The sequence below is a fragment of the Anser cygnoides genome, chromosome 19, assembly GCF_040182565.1.
Source record: "Anser cygnoides isolate HZ-2024a breed goose chromosome 19, Taihu_goose_T2T_genome, whole genome shotgun sequence".
Taxonomy (NCBI): Eukaryota; Metazoa; Chordata; class Aves; order Anseriformes; family Anatidae; genus Anser; species Anser cygnoides.
Window position 1 is genome coordinate 2,647,037 of NC_089891.1, and position 13,236 is coordinate 2,660,272.

General features: G+C 47.7%; 1 long non-coding RNA gene across 1 annotated transcript; it reads left to right on the forward strand.

Annotated features, from left to right (window-relative positions):
• The first annotated feature begins 2,392 nt into the window (after nucleotides 1-2,392).
• LOC125184260 (uncharacterized) lies at nucleotides 2,393-10,689 on the forward strand. The gene is made up of 3 exons (XR_007167992.2): nucleotides 2,393-2,525; nucleotides 3,371-3,484; nucleotides 9,742-10,689. It is a non-coding gene; the product is annotated as an uncharacterized lncRNA (long non-coding RNA).
• Nucleotides 10,690-13,236: the final 2,547 nt, after the last annotated feature.

Here is a 13,236-nt window from a genome sequence, read left to right on the forward strand (position 1 = left end):
GGCCCAGTACTGCCCCTCCCTGGATTCAGGCTCTTCACTTGATAGAGCAAGAAGCAGCCTCTGGCCTGGACATCTCATACCTGGTGCTTTAACACTCTTTGCAAATTGGTGTTTTCTCCCAGCTGCTTCTCACAGAGCTCCTCTGCTCTCTGGGAGAGCCCTGTGAAGGCATCCCCCTGCTGGGGGGGTCAGAGGGGGGTGCAGGGGGGGCACAGGGCAGAGCACGGTGAGCTGTGTGTTCTCTGCTGACAACTGCCAAGAAAAGTGCAAAAATAAGCAAATCTCAAAAGCGAGGATCCCATGCGATTAGCAGTGCTTTGCATATGGATGAGAAGCTGAGCTGAAGCAGTTGTGCTTTGGAAGCAGCCGTCAGTGCTGCTGGCACCAGCCTGAGGCACAGGGGTGGCTGTTTCTCTTCCTTGACATTGCTTTTGCTCTCCTCTGGGCTGGCAGAGGGGGCTCTGGCTGCAGCACCTTTCAGTTGGCTCCAGCTCTGCCACCTCCCCCCGCGCTGCAAAGTGGTGGGAAGGAATCAGAGCAGGGGCTGAGGCTGTGTCCACGGGTTTAGGAGGTTTTGGTGGCCAACTGGGACTGCTATTGCTTTGGGCTCTTCTATAGGAAGACCTCTCCCATGGGTGGTGCAAACCCTAAATGGACTCTCTCACCCTCTTTCCCCACCTGTCTTTCCTCGTGGTGTGTGGTGGGAGCCATGACCTGTGCTGTGGGTGTCTCACTCGTTATCCTGAAGCTAGGTGCCTAGGCAGGCAACTGCCCACCTGCAGGAGCTCTGTGGAACAGAGGAGAGACAAGGAATTGCAGCGAAAGCTGGAGGCACCCGATGTTGAAGGGTAATTCAAGGAACACGCCCTGCCTGCCCAAGTGGCTTTTGCTTCTGGGGACTTGCATCAGGACAAAAGGAGCCAGTGCTGGGGAGGATCCTAAGGTCATCAACGTGCAAAGGGGCAGCAGTGGGTGCAGAAAAGAAGAGAGAAGCCCCAGAGCCCCCCTGATGCTTGCCACACTCCCAAGAGATATCTTTGGAAAATGAGTAGAATGGCTCAAGAGTTTCCTTTCTTTTCTGAGTCACTGTAAAGCTTTGACGCCAACTGCAGCACACGGGATATGGATATCTGTTGGGGGGGACCTTCTGCTCCTCTTCAAAGGAGATCATTAAATACATTTCAGCTTTTGTGTAGACTTTTGTGTGGACTCAGATCATTCATCAAAGATGACTTTTGATCAAACCCCCCTTGGGAGGAACCTCTCAGTAGTAGACTTGAACCAGGGAGGGACGAAAGACAGACAAGCTGAGGGAATAACAACGCTCTTTAGGCACCGTCCTTCATTAATATCTTCAATAAACAAACATGTACATCTGAATATTGCTTTCTTTTACACACCCACTGTTATCACTTAACTGTATTCCACATGAAAGCGCACTTGTCATAAGCCATTTCAACTCCTATTCCAAGTTAATATATTAGCACTCATTTCATTTGCATTTTAATGGCGAGACTACACTTTTCAAATAAATGACTGCACTTTATCAAAGGATTACTTCATTTTGACTGTAATGCCTCTTTGCCATGTGGGAATCAGGGAGTGAGGAGGTTGAAATAAGCCTTGCAAAGCAGACCCACTGGTTTCAAGAGCACCAGCCTTGCTCTTTACAACTCCATCTTTGTAATAAGGGGAAAAAAAATAGCAACATGGAAACATGCTGGCTGTTTCCCTTTGTACTGAGGGGAGATGCTGGTTATGTAATTTCAGCCCGTCATTTTGTTACGTGCATGGGCTCCTCTTCTCCAGGGAACATCACTAAGGGTTATTGATGGCCTGACGTGAACCCACGGATAGCAGTCCCTGGGGTTTCTGTCTCTCCAAGCTTTGAATCTCAGCTGTGCAGCTGAAGCTTATTCCAGTGCTGGGCCCCATTCCCAGCAGATTGGAGCAGCCCCCTCTGGAGATGGGTGGAATCCAGCATCCCTGACTCAGGGGAGGCGTAAGATGGTGACCACGCTAGGGACTCAGCTGGCAGCTTATAGGGCTAAAAAGCCAGGATTTGTAAAACCAAAAAAATCATTCTTTACTTCTAGAGGTAGAAAGGTGTGCAATGCTGCATGTGGCATGTTAAATCTTCATGAAGCAAACACAGCAAGAAAAAACAGGAATGCAAAATGCAGTGGCAAGGGCAAGAAGCTCCGTAACGCCTGTCCTGCCTGAAGCAGCACTGACTTCCCACTTTTTTGCAAAGGAGCCAAGCAGAAAACACAGGGGTGCTCCAGGTATTGCTGGCTTGTCCTGGCCCCAAACACCCCTGGCCCAGCACAGGGGCTTCAGGCCCTTTAAGGGCTCCTGCCTGGCTCCACCTGGTGCAAGGGCTGGAGGGAGATGCAGGAGGAAGCAGCAGCAGCAGCTGGGGGGTTTGGGGGCTGTGGGAAGGTGCCTTGTGGCAGTTCTGCGAGAAAGCTGCTGAAAATGGCTGTGGGTGGCGCTGGCAGAGGGCTGAGCACCTCGAGAGGCATGTATGTGCTGGGAGCTTGCATGAGGATGGGAAGTAATCCACGAGCTTCGAGAGGCAGCCTGCTCTAAAGGGCTTTTCTGGCTGGTTATTTGATTTGGGAAGTCCTTTTCCCTTTGCATGAGCGCTGGGAGTGTTTGGGGGTGGTGGTAGAGCCCCAGGTGCTGCTTGCCTGTTAAGCTGACCACCTGGCTGGCTGAGCGCTCCTTACAGGGAAAGGGGGTATGGAGCTGTATGGGGTTAGTGCTTGCTGTTTAATATCAGGCTGTGTAAGAAGAGTTCTCTAGCTGAAAGAAAAATCCTCCCCACCAAATTTTAAACTTCCTTCTATTAGTGTCTGCTTGGCGGAAAAAAAAAAAAGCTGTGGTTCATAATGCCCCAGCGACTGTGAAGGCAATCAAATTGTCCTTAAATATCAGCAAGTTTTTAAAATAAAACTTAAGTCAATCTTCAATTTGAATTGGAATAAAAGTGAGGTGTCAGCTTTCATTTGTCAATGGGAATGTTGCTGTGGGAAACGTTATTAAAAAAGCATGTGGATTAAATCCTACATTAACTGAAGATAGGATAATGTACTGATCTAGAGCCATTATTTGCAACCCAGGCTGTGATAATGAAGGATGCTGGCAAGTTCTAATGTGTGAAATGTTAGTGGGGATAATAAAAGTTTCTAGCAGTTCTATTTTATTTTTTTTAATGTTATAAATTAATATGTTGTATTGACAAACTGAACCATGAGATGCTAAGGAAAAGCATCCCCACTGTCTGTTTGTAGCAGGGTTTTATCAAGAAGGAAAATCTGAGGGTCTTCCAACCTGGTTATTGATTAGCAACACCTTATTTCCTCAGGAACTTATGCACTCGGAAAGCTTTTCCAGCCTTGGAAGTGAGACATCGCAGACAGTAGCAGTGGATTCTTCTGGAAGTCCTCCAGGCGTGGGTGCAGGGTCCCAGCTGGCAGAGGTAAGCAGGCTTCTCCTTGCTCGTGTCCTGTGGCTGCACCCCACGAGTCAAAGCTTCTCTGGGTTGTTGATAAATGTGCTGTGATAGGAGCAACCTAGGGGAAGGAACTGTACTGAGGAGCTGATGTTCACATTGTGAACCTTTTACGCCTTTTTATCTTGGGATGTTTCTAGTCTGGTCATGGGGATTGGTCCCCACTAGCAGTTGAAGCATGTTAGGTACATCTTCTGTTTGGAGTCTTCCTTGGGGTTCTTTGTGCCTACCACCGCTTTGGGATGAGTGTGTACGTGCAATGTTCTGCAAAAAGCCTCTGCTTCTAGGAAGTGTCATCCCTTGTGCTCTAGACACCTGTCCCTCCCGTGGTGTGGCAGAGGCGAGGACAGCTCTGTCCTGGTGCAGCAGGCTGGCCGTGGTGTCGCTGGGAAGAGCTGTGACAAACTGGCTGATGGATTGCCACGAGGGCTCTGCGCAGAGCAATGGGCTTCGCTAGCAGATCTGCTGAAAATGGGGGCTCGCTGAGGGGTGGAGGGACGTGAGATGGAGACCATGGGAAAAACAGGCATTGGAATGGGTTGTCCAGGCAGGTGGTGGTGTCACTGTCCCTGGGGTGTTTAGGGAAAGGTTGGGCGTGATGCTTAGGGACATGGTTTAGTGGGTGACATTGGTGGTAGGGGGACGGTTGGATCAGATGATCTTGAAGGTTTTTCCAACCTTAATGATTCTTTAACAGGGAGAGCAGCAGGTCAGTCTCCTACTGTCAGCTCCAAGTAGGTAGGAGGAAAACCTGATGGAAACCATCGGCTTCCTTCTGGATCTGCTGGGGGTTAAGAGCCTCTGGCTTGGCAGTGGGACCTCTGCACCCTGTGGCTGTCTCTAGAAGGGTACAGAAGAGAGGGCTCTGCAGTAAGCCCACCTGATGCTGGTGCAGGCAGCCAGGGCCTGATCCCGTGGTGATGCCGAGCACAGGGAGGGATGGGGATGTGCAGCCCTCCTGGGGCCTCGTGGTGCGCTCTGGCCACTGAGGTCACACCGAGGTGATCGCTCTGCACCTCTGCTGGCAGCCCCCCAGCCAACAGCATGGACCTAACCTGTTATTCATCAGCATTTTAATTGCTACACTTCTTACCACACGCCTCAACTATTTCATAAACGCTGGCTCTAAATCCCCCGAACATGTTTAAAATAATTCCTGAGGCGTGCACGGACAGGGCTGCCCGCATTCCTCCTTGGTTATATGTAATGCAGCTGAAGCCTGGGATGGCTGTGGCTGCCTGTATTTACGCCACAAAATCTCCTCTGTGCTGCCCAGGATTTGAGTCATGTAACTCATGCGGGCTCCCAAAAAGCTGAAGCAGCCAGCAGGGCTTAGCAGCTGCTCCTAGGGGCTTGGAGCAGGAGGCTCTCTGCAGTACGTGGCACATACACATCTCAAAGTAGTGGTAGGAAAAATGGCTCTTGCACATGTTTTGAGGAAAAATCCCTTTGCTGTGGCGCTTTGCATGTATTTGCGGCCTGCCACTGCCTTACTGGGGGCTGTGACAGATGCTGGTGTGTCCCTGCTCTGCCCTGTTTGATTGATGAAGAGTACAGCTCCCCGGGGGCTCCCAGCACGGTCCTGGTGCTCAGGGCTCGCTCCCCCTTTGTTCAGCTGGTGTCCCCGCATGGTGACAGATGGCCTTTGTGCTCTGACCCTCTTCCTTCTCTGACCAGTGACTTCCAAGTGCCATCCATCTTCCCCTGGGCTTGACAGTAGAGAGCAAGCAGGCTCACCCCAGAGGGGACATTTTTCCCATCCTGATTTGGGTTGTTTTGGAAGAAGGGAGCATTCTGTGGGATCAAAATTATCAAGACTTGGTACCATGCCCTCCCGAACACTGTGGTGACGGTAGACATGCTTTCTGCTGTCCTCCACTTCCATTGCACTTGGTATCTGTTGCTTTCAGTAGGTGGGGCAAGTGGGGCTGTACCTCTGAGGTGGTTTGTTATTTCCCTTGAGAAGGAGCCTGGGGTCAGGGCATGTCCCATCAATAGGGAAAAACTCCGTCTGAGCCTGCCTGTGTACACCACACTTAACCAGGGGGGTAAATGACGATGGTACTTGGGTCCTGAGATGAACCTGTTGCTCTCCATGGGTGTTTTCTTGCTGTATGTGATTTAAAGGAGAACTCCAGGGGTCCGTGATGGCAGCAGAGCACGACATGCACTGAAGGACAAAATAAGGGAAATCTTAACTCTTTGTTGTGCTGCAATGCGCCCATCAGCTGGTCTTACGGGATGCTGGTGTCTCCTCTTCAGGTGTGGAGCTGTGTTGTGGATGAGAAATGGGCTGAGATAATGCAGGAAATCTGACAGATTAAGGAGTTATACTTGGGGTGCGTTGAGGAGATACTGAACAAAGTGGCGTTGGCTACAAGTGGCCCCAGTCACAGCGTAGTGCCTTCAGTCAGCTGTAGGTAAGGGCAGGTGTTGGCACGTGTGACAGTGCACAATACCTGCCAGTCCTGCTGCAACCTTAGGGGAGGACATCTGGGATCTGCAGGGCAGCATTTATATGTGTAACTGCTTGCACTTCTGTTTGCTGTACATGTATAAAGATATGAGCTTTGATTTTTATTTATTTATTTAATAATAAAAAAATAACCAGACCCAAGATTGGCATGTCAAAAGTACTGTAGGAAGTGGAGCTTAAAGAGCTTTCAAGGGGTCATCTTGTCCAGCCCCTAATGCATGCAGGATCAGCTCTGTGTCATCCTGAGAGATGTTTGTGTAATTTATTCTTGCAGAGTTTCAGTCATGGTCATTTCAAGCCTCCTGTGAGAACCAGTTTAACTGAACCCCTGACTTTTCCTGGGCACAAGGGAGTGGGATCCCTGATGGGTGGGTATTTGGGTTGTGGCTGGGGAGATCTGGGAGTAGCTGCATGTGTCTGGAGCCATGCATGCACCAATACTGGGCCTTGCTTGTAAAGGGGCTGGGGAACAGCCTCTGCCCTCCTTGGAGGACTAGTGCCTACAATGGAAAAAGAAGCTGTGACAAATGCATTCAGTGCTGGGCTAGTGAGAAAGGAAGGATTTCCTCTGTGAATAACTCCTGTTTTCCACGTCTGCAACTCCAGTGTGTGTGAGGGGGGATAACAACTTCATCCCGAGAGCAGGTCCCCAGAGGAGCCTGCTAATTATAAGGTGCACTGACCCCAGATATCTTCCTGTGACAACTGCATTTAAAATGTGCCTGGTGGCTTGTAATGCAATGTGTGTGTAGTAATACTTACTGCATATGATTCATATTTTTCATAAAGCCATCACATGATGCTGAACTGAATGCCTTGGAGAAATCCAAGTGCGCTTTCTTAGCAGAGCTGGCTTGTCTAGCCAGCCTATAGTCTTGTAAAAAAAAAAAAAAAAAAAAAAGGCTTGATTTGACAACTCCACCAAAAGCAGGGTTTGTGGTGACTCGCAGTCTTTGTGTGTTGGCCTGTAAATCCCTGGTAGTCTTTAATGTGCTATTCCACTGTGCTGGTATCAGGGCTAATCGTGCTATAGTTCTGCAGGTCGCTTGTTTTACCCTTTCAAGTGTTGGAATTACATGCTGTGATGTGATCCCTTCGCACTTCTCGAAGTCCTGAGAAGCTAGAAATTAAAATTCCAGGTGCAGATTTCTCCCAATTATTTTTTGGGGACTCTTGGGGTTCACTACATAGTGCCAGTAGATTTGATAGGACTTCAGGTACAGTCTCTTATTGCCCTCTGTTACACAGCAACTAAAGCTACCTCACCCTAATTGTACTTCTGTCTGGCCTTGAAGCATATTACTCTGTGAATGACTGTGCTATGGGGGGGAAAAAAAAGGTAAAAGGATGAGTGAATATGCCCAAACTGCCCATAAAAACATAATAATAAAAAATAGTACTTTTCCAGCCACCAAAATTAAGGCTACAGATGATAAAGCAACATTGGTGCCATGAACCTTTTTCAAGCAAGGTTTTACTCCTAATGCAGGCTAGATTTGAGCAATTGTACTGTGCAATCCCTCCATTTCCATAGCAAGAGAGCTCACGTTTAATGCCTTGCCTTATGGGGTCTCCTTGCATTCTTAATGCCTTGCCACTCAATAGTTGTATGCTTTGCAGGACCCTGGAGATGAAAGAAGCAATATTGTTGCGAAGGTTATTTCTAACACAGGAGCAGTTAAGAAACTGTCTGCACACAAATGACAAATTATTGTAATCTGAACAAAGCACGGGGCAGTAAAGATCACACCAGTTGAAAACTTTAAAGGAACGATAGACAGAAAGATGAAAAGATGAATAATAAAAAGGTTTCTAATGCTCCCAAGTGCAGCAATGTGGCTAATTGGTACAAACGAGAGATGCTTGAAAAGCAGACTTAAAGATTAGTCGCTAATTTTTGCTTTTCTCCTTTTAGTTACAGTGGTCCCATGTGCAGTGGTGTTGGGGTGCACTTCTGCAGGCTGCTTTGCCTCTAACGGGCAGGAGTGGGCTGGGCTGCACTCGGATCCTGAAACAGTGGCTGATCCTGCCTCTGCTGTGAAATCAGAAGGAAAATATTCCTCTAAATTTCTCCTAATCCCATTTTATCAGCCTGGCTTGCAGCCTGGTACCATTTTTTTGCATGGTAGGGAGGAGGAATGCTGCTGCAGCAGTTGCGAAGGGCTTGGGGTTGATGCACTCCAGGAGCACAGAGCCCCTTCCTCTCCTTAAAACATGCAAGTGCCTTCCTGCTCCTGCGTGAGCAAAGGAGATCCCAGAAGGAAGGCAGGATCTCAGCAGGCAAATCTTCTCTGAGCTGGGGGCAGCTAGCAGGATTTCTTTTCTGGGGTTACTTTCTGAAAAGCTGGTCCTTGGTGTAAAAGGTTGCATTTGAGCTGATGGCAGAGCGGTTGTTTCAGCATCCGGGATGCACACCCCTGGCAAGTGGGTGAGGAGAAGGAGAATCCTAGGGTGTCTTTTAGCATTTCCCCTCCAGCCGTTTGGAGCCCTAGGAGCAGTCAGTGTGTGATCCTTACTAGGAAAGCTTTAGCTTACAAAAAGGGAGTTATCTGCTCTGTCAGAGCTTGGTGGCTTCTTTTGTTCCAGACATATCAGAAATGGGCAGTATGGGAGCGTGCTGCCAGAAGGCTCTTCTGGGGGCAGGCAAGCCTGGGGGGGAGAGGGGATAAGTGGTTTGAAGGAAAGTAAGAAGCAGCTGAGACACTGAGATGGCCTGGGCACTTCCAGTGACAGACTGGCCACGTACCTTGCAAACCAGCTGTGCAAATTGCCACGGAGAAATGTCACTCCATGGAGCCGCCAGGCAGGAGCAGAGATATCTGGTAGCGGAGCCTTGGAGCTCCTGGGATCATCCAGAGCACTTGCGATGGAAAGGTTCTGGCCATGGAAATTTAAGCCAAACCTCCAAGGTCTGCTTTGTTTGAGTGTGAAATGCTGATTTGCATTATAGTTTGCACTGGGCTTACTTGGTGCTCTGCCTGTTATTAATCTTATCTTTGCAGAGCCTGGCCTCGGTTTTAGTTTGGCAGCAGGACCTGTGCCTGGGCACGTTTGCCTTGGCTCTGCATTTTGTTGTAGACCTTTACTTGTGGGCAGTAAATCAAATGCATGATAAGTTTACAGAGGATCTGGACTGCGTCTAATAGATGCCATTACATTGCTTGTTCGAAGCTGTGTATGTGACAAGGTCACCTCATAAAGATAGTATACATTTCATATTTTCTTGACTCCCATGGAGGACTGTGGGCGGTAGGGGTGTAGGGATTGCTGCAGTACATGGAGCATAAGGAATCCCCTGTGTGGTTTATCTAAAACCCATCAGTAGTCTGTCGTCTTTTCAAAGTTACTGCTTTTTAAGCCACGGTCTTAATGTGTCCCTCTGTCCTGATGGTACCGAACTCAACACCTCCTCCTGATGGGATTTTTGGGCCCCGGTGTTGTGCAGTGGGTCAAAACCCCTGCTGGGCTGAGGGGCAGCACCTCCTGCTTTGAGCAACTCATGGCTTAGGGCTGGTGCTAATTTGGGGGCTGCATAGGGGAGGAGTGGACCCTTGTTGACTTCTGCCCAAACCTGCCTTCAGTACCAAGTGTACTGAGCTACTCTCCCTGTTGAGGTCCAAGTGCTTTAGGACCTGTTCCTGCCCTGGCTGTTCCCCCAGATCAGCTCTCATTTGGTCCTCTAGTGTTTTTTTTTTTATTTCCCTTCAGAAGGAGCTGTGTGTTTTGCTTTTTTTTTTTTTTTTTTTAGCAGGTCTAGCTAAAACACTGACACCTCAAAATACAGGGGAAACTCTGCTGTCATCTCCTGCAGACAGACCTCTGTGTTGTGCGGACCAGTACCAACACGACAGACACAGGTTTCTGCTGATACAGACACAGGTTTCTGCTGATACAGTGGTCGGTGAAGCAGCTGTTGAGCAGTGCTTGCAGTGGCCAGGAGGTGATGATATAAGAGAAGGGCAATTTTTATAGCAGCTGATGGACTCCGGCTCTGTTCAGGTGTGGCTGCAGAAATTCCCGTTCCTTGTTCATGCACTGATAATAATGGAGACCTAGAACCATTGGTTTTTTAACAGTGGAGCAAAAAATGTGCTTTTTTTTTTTTTTCCTCCCACAAATTTTGGCTTTAAAAAAGGATGTAGCGATGCAGTAAATTTATGAGCCAGCTAACTATCTTTGGGAAATAACATCTGTATCCACTGCAAAATACTTCTGTCCTGGAATAAAACACCCTGGCTGCTGCTTTGGTTTCCATTTACCAGCACGTGCTGCAAGCCAGAGCAGTTCTGGAGATCTGGAGCTTGCCGTGAGACGTGGAAAACAGCCGTGCTTTTGCTATTCAAGCCACAGTGAAAAATCAGCAGACCTTCTTGATGAAGTGTTGAAACTGCCGAGTGCTGCAAACAGCAACAGAAGTTCACCTAGCTGCACAGGACAGTGCGGCTTCTGAGGTCCCGTGGGGTCTATCATGCGGCTGATTGTCTTTAAACTGTACCGTCCATTTCTTACGGACTCTAGAGGAGATTCAGGCTCATTAGTACATCAGAAATGTTCCTCATTATCCAGTGGTAAGCAAGCCAACAGACGCTTTACCTTGACACTGTAATGTTTAAGTGGGAGGAATCTGTCTGCCAAGTGTTAAGTTGTCTTCATGTTTTAAATAAGTATAATAAATAGGAAAATAAACTCTTCTTGATCTTTACTATCTCATGGTAAGTTATTTGCCCTTTGAGAAGGTTTTATTTTGGCACTTGAATCAGACTCTGGACTGGAAAAGCCTTGTAATTCAGAATGGGGTAAAAAAAAAAAAGGAGCTGCTGTACAGCAGGGCAGGAAGGCTGATTTTTAACAGACATAAGGTACTTGGAGAGTCATTAGTGCACTTCTTTTGTGATGTTAAATGGTACTTCAGCAATAAATGAAGTCTGGTGCTCAGAATGCCAGTATCCCTTTGGGGCAATATGCTCTTACAGCTGTGGTGGTTCCCAGCTCCTAGGGCATTATTTTAGGATGAGAAGCTCGCTGGGTGTCACCCTGTCACCTGGCAGAAACCAGTGCCGGGGTTTTTGGCTGTGTCTGTGAGCTGCCTTGTGCTCAGGCCAGCTGCTGGTTGCCTGCACGGTGGTTTGGTGCCATGCTTTGTGGGGTGCTGTTAGAGAAGGCCATGTGCTTCCAGGCATTCTGGAGTTGCTCACACACTGAAGGCTTAAAATGTAAGTTAGAAGGCTGGCTACAAAGCTGAGAAACTTCTAATAAATCTGTTCTCTCTTTTTGTCACCACAAACGTCCTTGGAAGAAGATCAGGTCGGTGCTGACTGCTGGGGACCTGAGTCCCCTGCTCAGCTGTGGGACCAGCTGGGAACCCAAGTCCCCTTTTCATCTTCTCCCCCAGCACTCAGAAATGCTCGTACAGGAGGGTGCCCTGTTAGCAGACAGGTAATGTGAAGTTAGCCAAAGGGGCAAGCCAGAGAGGAGGCTTTTATGCTCGTGGGACGCAGCTGCTGTCCCTGCTGCAGATGGAGGCGTCTGTGGGAATGAGCCCTGGGAGTCACCCAGAGGGCACCAGGTCCTGCTGTGTGCAAATGGGGTGGCTTCCAGGTGTGGGTCCTCCCTGTGGATCCCTTCAAGATCTCAGGTTTTGAAAACTGGAAGTGTCTTAGCTGAAAGATGAATTTGTATTTAGGTATTTAACATTGTATTTAACATTGAGGAACAGCTATGGATACTGGTAAAGGCTTCAGGCCGTGCTTCTTACTTAGCAAAAGATGTTCCTATAAAGGGAATCTTAAAACACCAAAATATGCAACGTGACCTTGAGGTGGTGTGGATGGTGCTTAACATAGGTGAGAATGCTGATTATCCACAGCTGACATTACATTGAAGTAACACTAATATATCTAGATATTAAAGATGATGCTTATAAAAGGAGAAGCAGAGGGGAGAGGCTGTCAGTCACCTTTTAATGTGTGACTGGGCTGGCAGGGGGAATACCTCTATGACTTCTGAGAGCAAGGGAAAACAGATATTCATTGCAATAACCATTCATTCCAGCTATGTTTTAGCACCCTTGAGAGATGGTTGTGTACACACCTTAAATACTGCCAGGCATATTGAACAAATGTGTTCAAATAACTCCCCTGATTAAACATGCCATTACTCTGGGTTAACTCTGTGTATGTGTGCTCTGCTAGGGATAAAGGAGGGGCAGATTGCTTGTATTTAGACCTGCCCTGACTTTAGTGTGGTATATAAATAGCTCTCCCAAATACTTGAGCCATTCATGTTCTACTTTCTAAAGGCAAAAAAGGCTTCTTAGGTAATGGAAATGGTGGTGATTAGTGAAGGTTGTGGATAAAAAGAGGATATGAAAGTAGCACAGAAATCCTTTGATATACCACTTGCTGCTCCTGAGGCATTTTCTTCTCCTTGTCTTGACTTTAAATTTCCCCTGTAGTGTGTCAATGAGTCTGCCTCCTAAATTTACACTCTTAAGCTATTTTGCCTTGCTGTTCTATGTGAAAATATACTTTCCATCCTGAGTTGCGCTGGGCATATCCTGGGGAAAATGCTATTTAAAAAAAAAAAAAAATCAATCTAAGAATATTGATTTGAATCTTTATAGAAGCCATTTGGGTTAGATTTGGGCCCTTGCTGTGTTCATCTAGGGAATGATATACAGTCAAAGCGATTCATTTCTTCTAAATTTAGCTACCAAAAATCAGGCGTTTAGTGTAAGCCAGTTGTTGAGGCTTCTGTGGTCAAAGCAGCTGAAGGAGCACTGCCGAGGGCAATTTGTGTTGTAGGAATGAATCAGCTTCTGAAAGTGCCTGACTCTTTCCATGGACCAGAGGAGTCTCAATGATTAATGAGATTGCACGCCCAAGAACTGATTCAGGTGCCTGGTGCCATTTTAGACACAACATCCTGTGCAAGGTGAATGTAGGGAGCTGGGAGAGGATTGCTCTGGTAAACCCATTCCTTTTTAGAAGAGATATGCACCTCTCTTCTGGCCACCAGGAGGGATACTTCAGGGAGCTTAAAATGTTACTAGACACTCTTTTAGGCACTAATGCCTAACATTTAGGAACTGCAAATTTGCTGGGTTGTATTGGTGACTATTTTACTGTCCTTCCAAACCTCAGGAGCTGAACTGGCATGGTACAATTGAGCCCTTTCCTAAAGGGCTCATAGAGCTTCGGGCTTTGGGGAGGCAACTTCCATGGACACAACCTTCTGTGGATAT